This window comes from Pimephales promelas, chromosome 22, assembly GCF_988280905.1.
Source record: "Pimephales promelas chromosome 22, fPimPro1.hap1.1, whole genome shotgun sequence".
In the NCBI taxonomy this organism is placed as follows: Eukaryota; Metazoa; Chordata; class Actinopteri; order Cypriniformes; family Leuciscidae; genus Pimephales; species Pimephales promelas.
In genome coordinates, this window is record NC_142790.1 from 3,432,964 (window position 1) to 3,452,224 (window position 19,261).

The 19,261-nt window shown below is 36.9% G+C and overlaps 1 protein-coding gene across 4 annotated transcripts in view; it reads right to left on the minus strand.

Moving 5' to 3' along the window:
• The window catches only part of sugct (succinyl-CoA:glutarate-CoA transferase), a 339,439-nt gene that overhangs the window by 19,677 nt on the left and 300,501 nt on the right, over window positions 1-19,261 (minus strand). For 3 of the 4 annotated variants that reach the window (XR_016149389.1, XR_016149390.1, XR_016149392.1), the window contains 4 exons: window positions 10,958-14,448; window positions 8,677-8,713; window positions 5,337-5,455; window positions 5,103-5,213 (listed from right to left, as the gene is read on the minus strand). The gene's annotated coding sequence lies outside the window, so the exon portion shown is untranslated. The remainder of the gene's footprint in view (window positions 1-5,102; window positions 5,214-5,336; window positions 5,456-8,676; window positions 8,714-10,957; window positions 14,449-19,261) is intronic. The other variant, XR_016149391.1, reaches the window with a different exon arrangement.

Sequence of the window (19,261 nt, forward strand, 5' to 3'; positions counted from 1 at the left end):
GTGAAGTGTAAAGACACCAATCATCTGAGCCATAAATGCCATGTGACAATCCTGCCGAAAAGGCCAACATGAGTTTGCACAGTTGGTCAGAGATTAATGCTTTCTGCTCTCTCTTTAGTTGTGAATGACAGGAATATGCAGAAACACAGCAGAGGACAGTGGTGACATACGGACAAAAGGATCGACATTCGATCAGTAAGTGTGACGTTCCTTCACTGTCACAATCAGCCAGATTAAAAATGAGAGAACAAAAGTCCTCTCTGTGTATTATGGTTCGTGTGTAATACGTTTGGGTAGAACGCGCGAAAAAAACTGCATATCATATGCACGTAAAAACTAATTTCGCGTATAAATTGCACGATAATACACAGAGACGCATTTACGCGAAAACAGGCTGGATTGCAGCTACTCTACGATCGGTGGAAGTTATCGAGCCGCACCGCCGTGCATACAGCCCATTGGTTTCACCATATAAAATTTGTATTGCTTTATATTTGGGCTATCTTGTCATTGACCCCAGAGACGAATTAAAACGTTCAGTTATTTCATTTAAGTCTACTGATTTTCGGATTATTTTCCTGAGAATAAGACCCAGGTAATCTCACATGCATCTCCTCTAAAGAAGCGATCTCAACCATTGCCAAGATACTCATTGTAGTACGTAGCTCTATACTTTGTGAAAAAAAATATATAAATGTATTTGTATGTATCCTGAGAAAATTCAATGTATTAAGTGAAACAACTGAGAACTCTTCAAACTGTTCTCATAAACTATAAGGGAGCATATACTGTAGCTACACACACTTTTTTTAAATATGAAAGATGATTCTGGCCGTACACATGGACAGCTTTCAAAGGGACAAGGAAATTATATACTATTATTCCTTGTGTTTATGGATACCTATGTTTGGATTTGCAAGTCCACTGGCTAGAAGGTGGGATTTGATAAATGCTGCGTATGCTCAGGGAATTTTCTTATAAACAACTTTAGATAACCATTTTAAGCTTTATGTGGTTTGGTTAATATGAGTATTTTACAAATAGCTTCCTAAAAAAGCAGTCATTCCACCAGTTGACAGTGAAAACCAGTGTTTCACAATAATACCTCAGAGTCATTTCTGAAGTACTTTAGAGTCATTACAAAAAACACACAACCTTAAAAGGTGATATTCGATATTACCTCAAATCCTGTGCTGTCATTTAACACACAAACTCAGGATTCAACATCCATGATATATTTCCAAAGGAAACTGAACCGTGTGAATCACTATGTCACTGTTTATATATCCTGTGTATACAGCTAACCACAGATGGCGTAACAAAGGTTTCCTTATACAAGTCATCTGCAAAGGAAGGCCAACTCATTACTTGGCCTCAATATGAGAATGGACCAGAATATGCAAGAGAACGTACAGTAAGACATTTCACAGCACAGTTTGAATCATTGTTGAGGCTTCCACGGAAACCAAGTTCAAATCACCTTTATTTCTATAGACCTTTATACAATACAGAGGAACAGGGAAAAACTGAAAAAATAACGATTCAATGGGCTAAACAGATTTAAATTCTGCTGCAATAGTGTCATTATTCAGTTAAAACACTTCAGTGTTTCAGTTCAGTTCAATTACAAGATCATCAAATGTGAATTGAGTTCAATTTCAGCTCTTTGGAAAACAGTGATCTATCAATGCTGTGTTTCCCAAAAGCATCGTGAGCTAAGTTGATCTTAAAGGGATAGTTAATTTTGAAATTAATTTTTGGTGTGTTTTAGCTTACCTCAAGGGCATCCAAGATGTAGGTGTCTTTGTTTCCAAAGTATATTCAATTTTGATATTTTTAGGTCAAACCGTTCTAGTTTGTCAGTCATATAATGGAGGTCTATGGTCACCACCTCAAAGAGCATGCACAGAGAAGTCCAAATTAAACATGATTTAATGACTCGTAAATGTAAGTACACATTGATGGCCTAAGACATGAAACGAGCGGTTTGTGTGAGAAAACGAACAGTATTTATATCGTTTTACCTCTTGTAACCACAGCCACGGCCATGCCCTCAGATCACTTGGACGTGGGTGTGGTTACAAGAGGTAAAAACGTTACTGTTCGTTTTCTCACACAAACCGCTCATATCGTGTCTTAGGCCATCAATGTGGACTTACATTTACGAGTCATTAAATCACGTTTAATTTGAACTTCTCTGTGCATGCTCTTCGAGGTGGTGACCATAGACCTCCATTATATGATTGACAGACAACAACGGTTTGACCTAAAAATATCAAAATTGAAAATACTGTGGAAACAAAGACACCTATATCTTGGATGCCCTTGAGGTAAGCTAAAACATACCAAAAATGTATTTCAAAGTGAACTATCCCTTTAAATGAACAGTGCCTAGGATCTTCACAATCAACTTGGGTTGGCGATGCTTTTGGGAAATGCTGCCCAGATCAGTTCTCATTCAATAGTGTCAGTCAAATAAATAACATTGATGAATATTAAAGTGTCCCCAACTAAGCAAGCCAGAGGTGACAGTGGCAAGGAAATTAAAAAAAAGTCTACATGTGGGGTTCCTAGACTCTTAATTAACCTCATGTTGCTTTCATTATTCTGAGAAACATACAAAAAATGATATTTTGGAGTGATATTTTTGTCATTATTAAACACTGACACAAAAATCTTTCATTTTGTGTCCCACAGAAGGAAGAAGGTCATGGAGAAGGTTTGGTCCTATGGAAAGAATAGGAACACGCTTGGTTTTCCATATCCAGACCATGAGGATGTTTTTCGTTTTCTACCAGCAGAGGCTGGAACACCACAGGAATGACCACTTAAAACATCCACGTAAGGAGAGGATGATAAATAAGCACTTAATGAAATGTGGGTGATGGATTTTATTCTTTGTTCTTGTTTTCTTACAATCTTTCCATACTGCAGAGTTAAAAAAAAAAAAAGAAAGGGTAGAGAAAAGAAGCAAATACCCCATGCTCTCCACCAAACTTGCCGGCCAAATATTGTTTCACATCACACATATCTGCCTGCCAATATGAGGCAAGGGGAATTTCTGCAAGCACTCAGCATATCAGTCCTCACACTCACACACTGCTCCAATTAAAAATGAAAGAACAACAAAAAGGGTCTCGAAACGCATTCTTCACTTTATAATCATTATAACAGAGTGGAGGTACAGCCAGCACCTCAACACTCATACAGGAGCTATACTTCTTTATTTACCCATCGTTGTGAATCACAGACCAACAAAACCAATCAACCCTTGATCATTTCAACTGGTGGATCAGTGATTCAGCTGATCAATGAATCAGTCCAGTCATACGTCTCGCCTCAGAGTACGTCTGGACGGCCGGAAGTGAGAATGAGCCGACAGTCCAGCTGTGCTGTCTCATAGACAGTGAACAGAGCCACAACTACTGTGTGGTTTTATATGGAAAGCTGACATCACATGGAGTCATTATTGTGGAAGAATAATGACCGAATGAGCTGAAGTTGATTTAGGCTTTGTTCAAATCCGGTCTTTCGGACTAGCTGTCCATACTGTCATTTTGCAAGTGATTTTAGATGTATACTATAGTATATGTCTATGTATATTTATACTAGAAGTATCATTACTATAGTAATTAGAGAAACAACGTCAAGCGACATTCATACAGTATGTGGTTGTTTCTTCAACTATGGACACTTTTGGCCCCGTGGTCTCTTAACTTGATAAAACTGATATGACACCATGACATGTCTTGAATATGAAGGAGGGTTTATGCATGTTTGTGACAACTGTCATTAAGTGTCATTCGCTCAGTTATGACATTTTGAATGCAAATATATCATTAAGATGTCTTTGTTATGACACCTTGACATAAACCAATACATCATAACCTGTCAGTGTCTTTGTCAGGACAACTTGACATTAAATGAAGTTAAACTTTAAACTCGTGTGGCTGTTTTTGACATTGGCTGTCATGAGGCCATTATAACTGTGTCATGAATATTTTTCGTGACCTCAACTACAGTGGTACTAATTGAATTTGTCATTAAAAAGTTATAATGGCTTCATGACAGCCAATGTCAAAACCAACCACCTGATAGTTTAATGTAATGTTAACCAATAAAGCTAGATGCTTTCTTAAGTTTGATCATTAATCTGCTATGTCATGTTTATGACAGGTTATGTTATGTCTTAGTAATGTCAAGTAATGTCATGACAAAGACACTGACAGGTTATGATGTATTGGTTTATGTCAAAGACATCTCAAACAATGTCATATTTGCATTAAAATGTTATAACTGAGCGAATGACACTTAATGACAGTTGTCATGTCATGATTACGAAGGTGTCATGTCAGTCTTATGCACACCCCTTCAAGTAAAGTGTCACCGTTTGTTTAATTTAAACTAACATCGTCTAACAGTGTACAGAACATACACATTCCCACCATATTCCGAATGATTTATGTTTTAATAATATCCTGTGATAGAAATGACATTTTAAACATTTTTGGAATAAAATGGCCAACTCATTTACTACATTTGCAACTTAAATTTACAGCCACTTGGATAAAAGTGTCCAAAGTTGAAAATCCATGAGTTGCTTGTGCATGTGCTATATGAATGAAAGAATCATTTCAGATAAAGACACTTCGTGTCCCGAATGATGAAAAACTTGTTTTTCTCCAATCTGATCATTGACTGAGACACTTTTACAAACATGTGATTTCAATTGAATTTCCAAACCACCTAAGAGTGTTCTTGGAATGTGTTTTCAAAAATAGATTTTTTATGCATTTCATGTGGGTAACTAATATGCGGACTGGATATGCCACAAATCAGATTTTTGTTCCCTTTAAAGGGGTCATGAACTGGCTTTTTAAATTTTATTATATTGTTGTCTGAGGTCAATTTATGACGTTCGCTTGGTTTTTGCATTCAAAAACATCAAAATGAATAAGTAATGGGCTATTTTCAACCCAAGTTTTGAGCCTAGTTCAGAAACGCTTGGTTTTTATGGCCGTCTCGCACTGAAGACTTGGAAGTAAACGCCCACTGCTGTGAGTGGATAACAGTTTTGCATATTATAATGAGTTTCGACTCACCTGTCGATGCACTTGAGGGAAATTGTTCTGAAAACGTCCAATGTTGTAAAATGGCAACCGGAATGATTCATCCATACATGTTCGACCCAGAGTCCGTGTGTTGCACAATTCCTGTCAGATCCAATATAGACGACACAGCACAGTTCTTTTTACTCTTAATCGGTCTGCAAATCCAGTCTTGTTTATAAAAACAATCCTCAGTGAAATGAAGTGAACAGACAGACAATGTTTTACCTCATCAGCTAAACCGGCCATGTTGAAGTAGGTGTTGATCTTCTTCTTCTGCAGGGGTGGGGTTTTCTCCTCTTTGTCGTCATAGTTTCCCGCTTTGAAAAACGAGTCGTTTGCTGAGCCTGGTGTCAATAAAAGCTTTTATTGGACTAACAAGGACGTTCAGTTCTGAAACTTACAGGATATTCTTATAATATGATGACCTCTTAGATGTCCAAAGCTCAAAGAGAATTTGATTTCTCAGTTCATCACCCCTTTAAGTTTTCAAAATTGGACAGGAGATGTTATGAAATAATGGTGTTCTGGATCTTAAAGCCCATTACGTAAGTTACATCACAAACAACCTTTGAAATGAAGATGTATGCGGCAGAATTACACACACACACGGGTGACACACCCGCATACGTGCTGTCTAGCAGATCTAATTCCAATCACAGTCTTCTCTAAACGTCCACACCCTCTCCCTGCTTAACCCTTACAACCGTTCAATGTCTTAGAAACCACTTAGAAGTTTCCAGAACTGCTAGGGAAGTTTCCCATTTAAACTTCCCAACATATTATTGCGTGTGAGAAGGAAGATTACACTCATAGTGCCGGCTGAGAAGCAGATGTTTCTGATCCCTGAAAATCAAAGCCACCCAATTGGAACTAATTTCATTGTACTTACTGATGTCACCATCCCAAATATGTCCCTTTCTAACACAGTCTCATCCCAAAAAGTCATATAACTGACGTTTTGGGACATATTTTGACCATACGTCAATATCCGCCTTTTTAGGGCCCCCTTAAACGTCGGTAGATGGCGATCCCGGGCCGTCATACAACTGACGCTTTACCTTTAACGTCAATTAGGTGACGGGTTAGGTTTAGGGTTAGGTTTAGGTATGGGGTAGAGTTAGGATCCCATAACCTCATCTACCGACGTTTAAGGGGGCCCTAAAAAGGCGAATATTGACGTATGGTCAAAAGACGTCCCAAAACGTCAGTTATATGACGTCTTGGGATGAGACCGGGTTGCCCTTTCCAGTTTTTCTCTTCGTTTAAAGTTAATCATTGTGCTGGTATGAACCAATATGGACTTCTGGGCTGATAATGATAACTGGCCGTTTTACGTTTTTATTTTTCTGCTCAAACACCAATACTTTATTCAAAAATAAAGGTTCTAAAAGGAGGTTTTCCCGTTTTTGGTTCCCCAAAGAACCATTGTGAACTGGTATATTAGCCCGGTCTCATCCCAAGGCGTCATATAGGTGACGATTTTGAAATTTCGTCTACATCGGATTTATGCGTCGGATTTATACGCAATTTCAAAAGCATCACCTAAACACTGTAAAAATGAATATGCTTTATCTAATCAATAGAATTGTGGCAACAGATTACAAGCAATATTATTAATTCAATTTAACAAATTAGAATTGAGTAATAATTTATCAAATTATTACTTCAAAGTTAACCATTAAAAATGAGTAAAGTTTACACCAAAAAATTTAACAAAAATATCCCACTAACATTAATTTAGAACTCTTTATTTTATATTGCCAACATTGAAGACACTTGATGTTAACAAGCAGAATCACTGAAGGAGAAAACCGTCATTTTAAAACAAATCTATAACAAACACTGATCACCACAATGGTGACTTAAATGTATGTTTTTTGGTTGTTGTTGCAAGTTTTACTAATTTTAAATGGTTAACTTTTAAGGAAATAATTTGATTAATTATTACACAATTCTAATTTGTTACATGTAATTAATAATATTGTTTGCATTCTGTTGACACAATTTTTTTTGATTAGATTAAGTAGATAAAGCATATTCATTTTTACAGTGTATGACGCCCTAGGATGAGAATGCATTGGGTATAAAAAAAAAAATTCTTTGTTTGAGGAACTATGGACTGCAGCTTTAATAAATTAACACAGTCTCATCCCAAATCGTCATATAACTGACGTTTTGGGACGTATTTTGACCATACGTCAATATCCGCCTTTTTAGGGCCCCCTTAAACGTCGGTAGATGGCGATCCCGGGCCGTCATACAACTGACGCTTTACCTTTAACGTCAGTTAGGTGACGGGTTAGGTTTAGGGTTAAGTTTAGGTATGGGGTAGAGTTCGGATCCCATAACCTCATCTACCGACGTTTAAGGGGGCCCTAAAAAGGCGAATATTGACGTATGGTCAAAAGACGTCCCAAAACGTCAGTTATATGACGATTTGGGATGAGACCGGGTTGAATAAATCTATGTTTTTAAGAGTGAGTGAAATGAATAGCTAAAAACATCCTTACTTAATGCAAAATATGTGTCAATTAAAAGCTAAATATCTGGACTTCACATTGCATATGTGATTTGACTAGAGAACATGCTCAGAGTGAATGGCCCATAAGTCACAAACAGATATTTTGTCACATTTGTGCATAATACTCAATGAAACATACAGAATATGGAAAAAGGCATATGATTCTTTACAGCGCATTACCCCGATTAATACCGACAGACTGTGTGATTTATGAAATACTATAAGATCATAAGGTCATAAGACCATAAGATCATACTATAATACTCATGGATCTATTAAACTTGAGTATGCATGTATGTTGACTGCACAATGATGACAAGAAAGTAATAAAACGCCATCAGCATGCACTTGTGGTACACAAATAGCATGAATCGCACTTTGGTAATTGTGTTTTTATGTGCGCAGGAGAAGAGAAAGAGGAGAATATGGTCATGGCTAGGGGAACAGAGGCCAACTTGTTATGCTAATTTTGCAAATGGAGCTTGAGGTAAGTGATTTTAAGTTTTATCACTACGTCGCGTTGATAAATACGTCGTTTTATGTTGCATTTTTATTGGCTACTCAGTAGACGTAGATGGTAGCAGCAAACACACTGTGAGAAACTATCCACAGCCACAGAAATCACCACATCTGGGACGACCCAAAATCATACAATGTGTACCGGTAATTAAACTTAGACGCATGCAACAACGTGTGCAGGACAAGCTAACACTGTCTTTGTTCTTACACACTGATGAATGACACTTGATGGGTATAGGTACATTTAATGCCTCAATACTATGCGAACTAATGCGAAAATACTATTATTAGCTCTTTTTTCAAAAAATTCAGCTTTTTTTATTACACACGTTCACCACACATGCAACACACAGTTACCATGAGACATTTATTTCAGAGCTGGATATGCTTCATTTAATCGACAACATTTCCTCTGCTGATAAATAAAAACCATACTTATTTCAACAGAAGACTGATTTTTCTTTGGCTCAGTATGTCATACAGCGCATCAGCTAAAACACTACAGACAATCAATTACACACCTACCAAAGAAGACATGGTGGGGTTGGTCCAACTTGAAAAGCTGCCGTGAAGACAGACAGATTTAGCACTACATTTCAAAACACAAATGTCTTTTCAGGTTGTGGAGTGTGTGATGAATGACTGGATAGTGAACATACAGTACATCAATAAAGTCTTGTTTGCATATAACAACCAGAACACCCAAAAGGTTTAAATATACTGTTGCTTCTAAGAAGCAATATACAAAACTCTCAGAAAAAATAGGTACAAAAGCTGTCACTGGGGCTGTACCGTTTCAAACCGTAAACTTTTGTCCATTTTAGGTGCTAATATGTACATTTTAGGAGCTAATACGTACATTGTAGGTGTTAATATGTACATTTTAGGTGCTAATAGGTGCATTTTAGGAGCTAATATGTACATTTTAGGTGTTAATATGTAAATGTTAGGTGTTAATATGTACATTTTAGGAGCTAATACATACATTTTTGGTGTTAATATGTACATTTTAGGTGTTAATATGTACATTATAGGTGCTAATAAGTACATTTTAGGTGTTAATATGTACATTATAGGTGCTAATAAGTACATTTTAGGTGCAAATATGTACATTTTAAGTGTTAATATGTAAATGTTAGGTGTTAATATGTACATTTTAGGAGCTAATACATACATTTTTGGTGTTAATATGTACATTTTAGGTGTTAATATGTACATTATAGGTGCTAATAAGTACATTTTAGGTGTTAATATGTACATTATAGGTGCTAATAAGTACATTTTAGGTGTTAATCTGTACATTTTAGGTGCAAATATGTACATTTTAAGTGTTAATATGTAAATGTTAGGTGTTAATATGTACATTTTAGGAGCTAATACATACATTTTTGGTGTTAATATGTAAATGTTAGGTGTTAATATGTACATTTTAGGAGCTAATACATACATTTTTGGTGTTAATATGTACATTTTAGGTGTTAATATGTACATTATAGGTGCTAATAAGTACATTTTAGGTGCTAATAGGTGCATTTTAGGTGCAAATATGTACATTTTAAGTGTTAATATGTACATTTTAGGTGCTCATATGTACATTTTAGGTGTTAATATGTACATTTTAGGTGTTAATCTGTATCTGATGAATGACTGGATAGTGAACATACAGTACATCAATAAAGTCTTGTTTGCATATAACAACCAGAACACCCAAAAGGTTTAAATATACTGTTGCTTCTAAGAAGCAATATACAAAACTCTCAGAAAAAATAGGTACAAAAGCTGTCACTGGGGCTGTACCGTTTCAAACCGTAAACTTTTGTCCATTTTAGGTGCTAATATGTACATTTTAGGAGCTAATACGTACATTGTAGGTGTTAATATGTACATTTTAGGTGCTAATAGGTGCATTTTAGGAGCTAATATGTACATTTTAGGTGTTAATATGTAAATGTTAGGTGTTAATATGTACATTTTAGGAGCTAATACATACATTTTTGGTGTTAATATGTACATTTTAGGTGTTAATATGTACATTATAGGTGCTAATAAGTACATTTTAGGTGTTAATCTGTACATTTTAGGTGGTAATAGGTCCATTTTAGGTGCAAATATGTACATTTTAAGTGTTAATATGTACATTTTAGGTGCTTATATGTACATTTTAGGTGTTAATCTGTACATTTTAGGTGCTAATAGGTACATTTTAGGTGCTAATATGTACATTTTAAGTGTTAATATGTACATTTTAGGTGTTAATCTGTACATTTTAGGTGCTAATAGGTACATTTTAGGTGCCAATATGTACATTTTAAGTGTTAATATGTACATTTTAGGTGCTAATAAGTACATTTTAAGTGTTGATATGTACATTTTAGGTGTTAATATGTGCATTTGAGGTGTTAATATGTACATTTTAGGTCCTAATATGTACCATTAAGGTACCAATATGCAGTCTTTGGGTAAAAAAGTGTACCTTTTGAAAAGGTACAGCCCCAGTGACAGCTTTTGTACCTTTTTTTCTGAGAGTGTGTGAAGATCCTGCAATGGCTGAATACAAGGAGCTTGAGGAACATAATAAAATTCACTGTGTAAGTTATATTCCCACTTAGTTGAAATTAGCTATGCAATCATTTGCAAAGCCAGGTGCTGTTACTGTATATTATACTATCAGTGATGGTTCACAGATGCTTCTACAAAATCAATCTGGTGCATCTGGATCTTGGAGATGATGGTGGTTTTGTAGCTGTAATATTAAAAAAAGGCACTCAAAACACCTCTTCCCACAGAAAGATTAAATATTACCTACCAGAATGCTTGATTTCCACATTCACTTCCAAGGTTCAGCTAAAGTCTACGACAGATGTTATGCTGAAACAGCAGAGATGTGGATCCCGCCAAGGCCGTGGCCTTCTTCTGGAAGGAAAGGGCCAAGGGTGGTTTAGGGTGCAGAATGGTTTATTCTCTATGAATAAATCAAAGAAAGCTTAAGGCAATATGAAACAGCATTCACAACCTATTTTATTTCCGTTAAGACTAAGACATTAATGGGAAATTAAAATGCTGTCATCATTTACTCACCATCAAGTTGTTCCAAACATGTATGAATTTCTTTCTTTTGCTAAAAAACAAAAGATATTTTGAATGTCCGTATACGAACAGTTGATGGCACCCATTGACTTCCAGAGTATTTTGATCAAACTTCAGATTAGGGTCCAATTCTCACTAGTAACTAACTATTAACTATGACTTTTGCCTCATTAAACTCCCAATTACGGCTTATTAATAGTTAGTAAGGTAGTTGATAAGTTTAGGTTGGGTACACTGTAAAAATGAATATTCTTTATACTTAAAAAAATTATGGCAATAGTTAAATTTAACAAATTAGTATAGAGTAATAATTAATGAAATTAATTCCTTAAAAGTTAACCATTTAAAATGAGTAAAACTTACAACAACAGCCAAAAAACACAAATTTAAGTCACCATTAGGTGATCGGTGTTTGTTTTAAAATGACGGTTTTCTCCTTCAGTGATTCTGCTTGTTATCATCAGGTGTCTTCAATGTTGGCAATGTAAAATAAAGAGTTCTTAATAAATCTTTGACGTCTGTCTGTTAGTGAGATATTTTTGTTAAATTTTTTGGTGTAAACTTTACTCATTTGGCTAAATGGTTAACTTTTAATAATTTGATTATTTATTACTCAATTCTAGTTTGTTAAATTTAATTAATAATATTTCTTGTAATCTGTTGCCACAATTCTATTGATTAGATAAAGCATATTCATTTTTACAGTGGAGGACTATATGGTCATGCAGGATAAGCCATTAATATGTAATAATAAACAGCCAATATCCTAGTAATATGCTAATAAGAAAGTAGTTCATAGTGAGAATTAGACCCTAAACTAAAGTGAGACCACTATTTTTTTCCATATGGAAGTCAAAGGGGTTCAACCACTATATGGTTGCACAAATTATTCAAATCTTCTTTTGTGTTCAACTGGTTTGAAAACTTAAAATACTGTCTGGCCATGCTAGAAGCTATACGTTTCATCTTTAATGATGCCATTTTATTTACTGTTGTTAACATCAGGTGTTTTCAATGTTGGTAATATAAAATATAGAGTTCTTAATTAATCTTAATGAACTCAAAAGATAGGGCTATGAGCATCCAAGGCATTTGTTAAGGCCACTTTGGAGAATGCAGGATAATGAGCATGATGGATGTAGTTAGGCCGATTGTGCGAGAATGTTTTGGCTCTAATTTCAATTCAATTCACATTTATTTGTGTAGCGCTTTTCACAATACACATCATTTCAAAGCAGCTTTACAGAAAATGCACGAGTCCACGTTACAATTTAGAGTGATCTGTTATTAATTGTACTGTCTGTATTTCAGAAATAAATTAAAACTGTAGGAGGAGCAGGCCTGAAAATGGCAAAAACAGCACAAAATCGGAGTGGAAGTTCAAACTTCCTGTTGTGTTTAGGGATACGCTCCAAGAGACTTTTTTGTAGGTCTTGGGACATTACATGCGTGTACCAAATTTTGTACAATTACGTGAAACGTAGCAGGAGGTGCACTCCGTTGAACCTTTAGGTGGTGCTATTGAGCCATTTTGCCCCATCCCCAAATTCAGAAAAATTTCTGCAAATTTTTGACTTCTCATGCATGTTTAGGCCCTCAAAAATGCAATTCATTTCGGAGAAGAATAATAATAAATGGAGCAATTCCAAGACGGTCCTCAAACTATCGGTGTTCGGGCCCTAAAAAAATCACGGTTAGCGAAAAAGGTATTGATTTTTACTTTGTAATAATTTAATGCAGAAACAATGAGCTAATAGAAGTAATGCATGTTTGTTAAAGGGGTCATGAACTTGCCTTTTCATATTGTTACTAGTGCAAAATGCCCATGGGGGAGTGGCCAGCGGCTAGAGCGGCAAAAGCCAATGTATGCTTCGTTTACCGATATATTTAGCGATATTTTTTGCATTTCTAATCCAAACAACGTCAAACTCGGCACTGCACTTACTCGTGCCCATAGCAAGACACTTGCCAAGTTTGAGATCCATCGGACTAACGGTTCGAGAGATATGCGATTAACAGACAGACAGACGTTCTTGTAAATTATAGATAGATTTACTAAAAAATATATTTATTTTTTTATATTGTTGTCTGAGTTCAACTATTGACGTTCGCTTGGTTTTTACATTCAAAAACATCAAAATGAATAAGTAATAGGCTATTTTCTAAACTAGTTTTGAGCCTATAGCTCAAAAACACTCGGTTTTTTGGGCGTCCCGCATTGAAGACTTGAAAGTAAACGCCCACTGCTGTGACTGGATAACAGTTTTGCATATTATAATGAGTTTCAACTCACTCGCTTTTTCAGCGACTGTCTTCTTCCACAACCAGGCGCTGCACAATATTTTGTATTGCTCGGTAGCTCGATCCGGTTTGTCATCACGAGGTAGGCCCGTGTTATTTAGCTATGCGTGTAATGCGCGAATCGGTGGGCGGGGCTAAACCGGCCGCGTTGATCTTCTTCTGCAGGGGTGGTGTTTTATCCTCTTTGACGTCATAGTTCCCCACTTTCGAGTCGTTTGCTGGGGCTGGTGTCAATAAATGCTTTTATTGGACTAACTTGGACGTTTTCAGTTCTGAAACTTAAAGGATATTCTTATAAAATGATGACCTCTTAGATGTCAGAAGCTCAAGGAACATTTGATTTCTCAGTTCATCACCCCTTTAATAAATGATTATGACATTTAGAAAAATGTAGCATTGGTGTATGTTGATTCAGAGTTTGGTCATCTGAAGTCCTCGCAGGAGTTTGGCGGAGTTGGTGAATTTCCCATCTTCGCACTTATCCAACAGCAGAGACACTAGGGCAGTCAACGTTAGTCTATCTAACCTCAATTTGAGCTTTTCCCTGTGGTCTCCAATGAAACTCACACAGGGAGGCACAGTCGATTCCGGTTTCAGATAGCACACGACCCAGACAGCCTTCCTCCAAACCCTAAATCCTGGAAGGGACAGAGAGCGAGGGATACATACCGTCGTGTGCGATAGAACGTTCTGAATCCTGGAAACGCTCACATCTGGAGAAAGATTTACTCATTCATTCTCTCTTTCTCAATCTCTTTCTCCAGGGTTGAAAAACACATTTTCCCTGCTTCTTCCTCTCCAAATTCTCCGTTCACGTTTTAATGGGACTTTGTCTCCCAGCCGTGTCGTTGAGGAATCATGTAACCTCCGTGTCACCAGTCCCTCATCCCTCTCTCCATTATGTATCCCCTGATGAGAAGACAGAGGTGGAGGTAAGCCAATCGATCAGTTAAACGAATACTACGGTAGTTTTACCGCTTTTGAATCCATTCAGCCGATCTCCGGTTCTGGCGGTACCACTTTTAGCATAGCTTAGCATACATCATTGAAGTGGACAAGACCATTAGCATTTCTCAAAAAAATGACCAAAGTGTTTCGATATTCTTCCTATTTAAAGCCACACTGCGGAACTTTTGGCCACTAGAGGCGCTCGACCTGTAACTTTAAAGCTCACGCCAGCGAGCGAAGCGAAAACTGGACCAATGTTAATCCAATAATTTGTCACTCTCCCCTTTTCTTTTTTTAGTTTCCTCCGATAAAACCGTTGCCTTCTTTCTTGTAGCTGTTGTTCGGCCATGACGAAAACATTCAGACGGCAATCAAACGCGAGTTGAGCACTCACGTCAGAATCTGAGGAAGCTTGGGGTGGTGGGGCAACCCGGTCTCATCCCAAGACGTCATATAACTGACGTTTTGGGACGTCTTTTGACCATAGGTCAATATTCGCCTTTTTAGGGCCCCCTTAAACGTCGGTAGATGAGGTTATGGGATCCTAACTCTACCCAATAACTAAACCTAACCTGTCACCTAACTGACGTTAAAGGTAAAGTGTCAGTTGTATGACGGCCCGGGATCGCCATCTACCGACGTTTAAGGGGGCCCTAAAAAGGCGGATATTGACGTATGGTCAAAATACGTCCCAAAACGTCAGTTATATGACTTTTTGGGATGAGACTGTGTTAGGTGGGGGAAGTGAATTATGCCGTAAAGCGGTCGAATTTTGTAGTTCTTTTTGTGCTCGGGTTCCTACCCGAAACCCAAAGTTACAAAGTGCTAGTAAAAGCGATACAGACACCTTCAGGCTACGGCAGACATGTCATTCAACCTATTGTAAGTCGATGTACCATCACAATGGGTTTTGGTAATATATTTTACAGGTTGAATAGTTCCACAATGTGGCTTTAAAACTTGACTCTTAAGGCCGACGGAAAATGTAAAGTTGCGATTTTCTAGGCTGACGAACTATACTCTCATTCCTGCGTACAAACTGTCGTATCATGAGTGCAGCAGGCGTAATGATATGTCGCAGCGCCTGAAAATAGTCCCCAGCTCGGTAACTTCCAACATGACCGGGACTAAGTTTGTGTAGTTATTAGGGGTGTAACGGTACATGTATTCGTATTGAACCGTTTCGGTTCGAGGCTTCCGGTTCGGTACGCATACAAACCGAACGATTGCTTGGACCATTTTTTCCTGCCGGCAAAATTCGTGCTGACGCGGCCAACACAACGTTGCGCAACATCAAATGGCAAGCGTAATGAAAGCAGAACGAAACTGCGCTACTCGTTATGTGCTTCACGGATCGTTTATCAGTTCGGACCAGCAACATATGTGCAGCGCGAGCCGATCTCGATCAAGCAACACTGTTACCACACCGTGCTAAGAGATCCGGTAAAGAAAACATTTGAATTCGCCACTGAGGTAATAGCATCGCTGCGAGATCTAGTGAGATGAATTCACATTTCTCCGTTATTAACCGTAGCTCTCTATTAGATCAAACAGCGCTGTCATGGAAACCAGGAGAAACATTGTGCCGTGAATGAACTAGTAATACTTTACTTCCACAGACCAGCAACATTCACCATGGATTTAATATAGTAACACTAACTGGAACCAGTTTGGCTGGAATGGTGAAATGCTTTCAAGTACTTCACACATCTTTTTCCAGCACTTCAAAATTCAAATATTATATAAATAAATATATATTTAAAAGTTATTTTTAATGTGATGACCAAAACATTATTTGTTCATCCTTCAAAGATGACCCCCATTTATAAACCTGAAAGTTTCAAGATCTAGGAAAACTCGCACTTATTTAAAAATATTTTTTTTAAACAAATAGGAAATTTCTCTGGCATTTCTTTCTTTTTGCTGTATCGAAAACGTACCGAACCGTGACTTTAAAACCGAGGTACGTACCGAACCGTGATTTTTGTGTACCGTTACACCCCTAGTAGTTATGTTGGCAGAAGTTAGCCTATTTTCAGACGCTGCATCATATCATTACGCCTGCTGCACTCATGGTACGGTAGTGAAGTTTCCTGATTATTACGCGGGAATGAGAGTAGCCTATAGTTCCTAGCCATATCAGCCTAGAAAATCACAACTTTACATTTTCTGTCGGTCTTAGTGCACAATGTAACTACAGAAGAGTCAAGTTTTAAATAGAAAAAATATCGAAACACTTTGGTCATTTTTTGAGAAATGCTAATGGTCTTGTGCACTTCAATGATGTATGCTAAGCTATGCTAAAAGTGGTAAAGCCAGAACCGGAGATCGGCTGAATGGATTCAAAAACGGTAAAACTCAACAGTTTAATTCTGGGGGAGTTGTAAAATGAGCGTATACCTTTAAGCTGCAAGCCATCCAGACTGTCCCGCCACGAGACATACAGACACGGCCCAGCTAAAGTCAAGAACATTTCCTCAAACAGGACTTACAAAGTACTACAATAATTTTGCCCAGGATTTTGCCCTTTCTGGATTGCTTGACTTGTTATGTTTAGAGAATAGTCATTGATATCTTTATCCCCTACTTTGTATATTCAACAAGTCAGCAAGTGCTGGGTGTTTATTGTTGTGTGATACAGTGTATTACACCATGTCATTGCAAGTGTGTTTCTGGCTGAAGTGCTGTACTAAAGTAGTAACAGCTCTGAGGCAGAGACTGCAATGGCTCATTTTAACAGCCCTAATAAAAAGCTGGTCTCCACACAAACATTCAGTGCCTGGAGAAAAATGAAAAGATGACTTGCTGTGTCGGTTCTGTTAACTCTGAGAACAACTAGCTGAATTTGAAACTGGAAGCCATTTTAGAAAACCAAAAACTGGAAAAATGGATTATGGAACTACCACAGTCATTACAACAACCAATAATTTTGGCCTCCTAGACCACAGAAACATAACGACAGATTTCGCAAGCTTCGTGTGAGAATTCAATGTGGTCATGACTTGATGGTTTTACATAGAAGTAACTTCCAGATTTCCTCTTCTCTGCCGTCAAATCACATGAAATTCTTATTATGATTTGCTGTTAGTTCCCTTTTACAGTTTTTGTCCACAGATTTCAGTCTAAACTGTTATATTGACGCTAATATGCGTCGGATTAAGGCGCAATGTCATGGATGAGAATGCGTTGCAAACTACTAAAGGGGAACAATATTAACAACAATACTATTTACATCATATTTAGACTGCTCTCTTTTACATCCAAGGTTCTGATATTTCTAGAAATAAAAGGTAGATTATCAACCCCCAAGTCAAGCAATAAATGAAAGAAAAGCACAGAAAAATAGAAAAACAAGCAGTGTGTGGAATTATAAATATTAACATTCTCTAAGGATGGCATGGATACTAACAATATTAAGGATACTTGGGGCATAAGTCACAAAAAATAGGAGATATTGACAAAAATAAAAGTATTAAAAATTAATGTATTAATAATTTAAAAGAATTTTACTCAGCCCTGCTTTCCGCAATAAAAAAAAAACAATTAAACTTGCAATGAGCAAGTTTCACCACAAGAGGGACTCCTTACAGTGATATATTAAATATTAAAGCCATACAAAGGTTTATTGCCAGAGAAAAGGGTCCTGTAAACTAGTTATCTGAATCTCAAGTAAGATGCTAATGTTAATAATATTTACTGAATTAATATTGTAAAATAATGAACAAAACCTGATTCACTGTTCTTAATTATATACAAACATCTCAGACTTTCTTATATTGGAGAAAAATAAATGCCCAGAGGCTGTCTTTCTCAAGGCAGACTTTAGACACTGACCTCAGTCAGCATCACCGATGAAGCCGAGTCTCCTGAATCAGAATTGGAGTAATCCCAAATTAGTGCATCACCATGTCTTATATGGGGAAAACGTCTACGTAACTCACAGAACACAGTGACTCGCATGACTACGGCATCCCTCATGCATGTTTTGGCTGATATGCAGACGGTCGACCCACGCATGCCCTCAACTCAGGCTTTGATGATGTCACAACCCCAGCTGCCTGTCTCACTGAGAATCCCAGACATCTGTCCTCGGCCAATTAAACAGGAAGTTAGTCTTCCGGGCACTTCCTGGTGAATCTGAGCACGACATGTGTTACGCAGTAAAGGAGAAGCATGGAATACTTAACGTGGACTGCTTCAAAGTGACGTCAAGATGTTCCTTCTTCAAGAATTGGGGAACTGTTTAAATGAGAATATGTAATTCTCTGAAAAGTTGACCAGAATTGGCTAATACGTGCTACACAAATGAATATGCTTTATCTAATCAATAGAATTGTGGCAACAGACTACAAGCAATATTATTAATTAAATTTAACAAATTAAAATTGAGAAAAAACAGAAAAACAGACAGACGTCAAAGATTAATTAAGAACTCTTTATTTTATATTGCCAACATTGAAGACACCCAAAACAAACACTGATCACTACAATGGTGACTTAAATTTATGTTTTTTTTTTTGTTTTTTTTTGGTTGTTGTAAGTTTTACTCATTTTAAATGGTTAACTTTTAAGGAATGTGTTAAATTTAATTAATAATATTGCTTGTAATCTGTTGCCACATTTTTTTTTGATGTCATTTTTGGAGTACTTTAAAATACCTCCTTTGATCATGACTATTTGATTATTTGAAATGACCTGCATTTCTTCAACCATATAAACAGATTTTGTGCAGAGAGTGCTTAATAGAGCAAACTGGGCAAACTTACAAATGAAT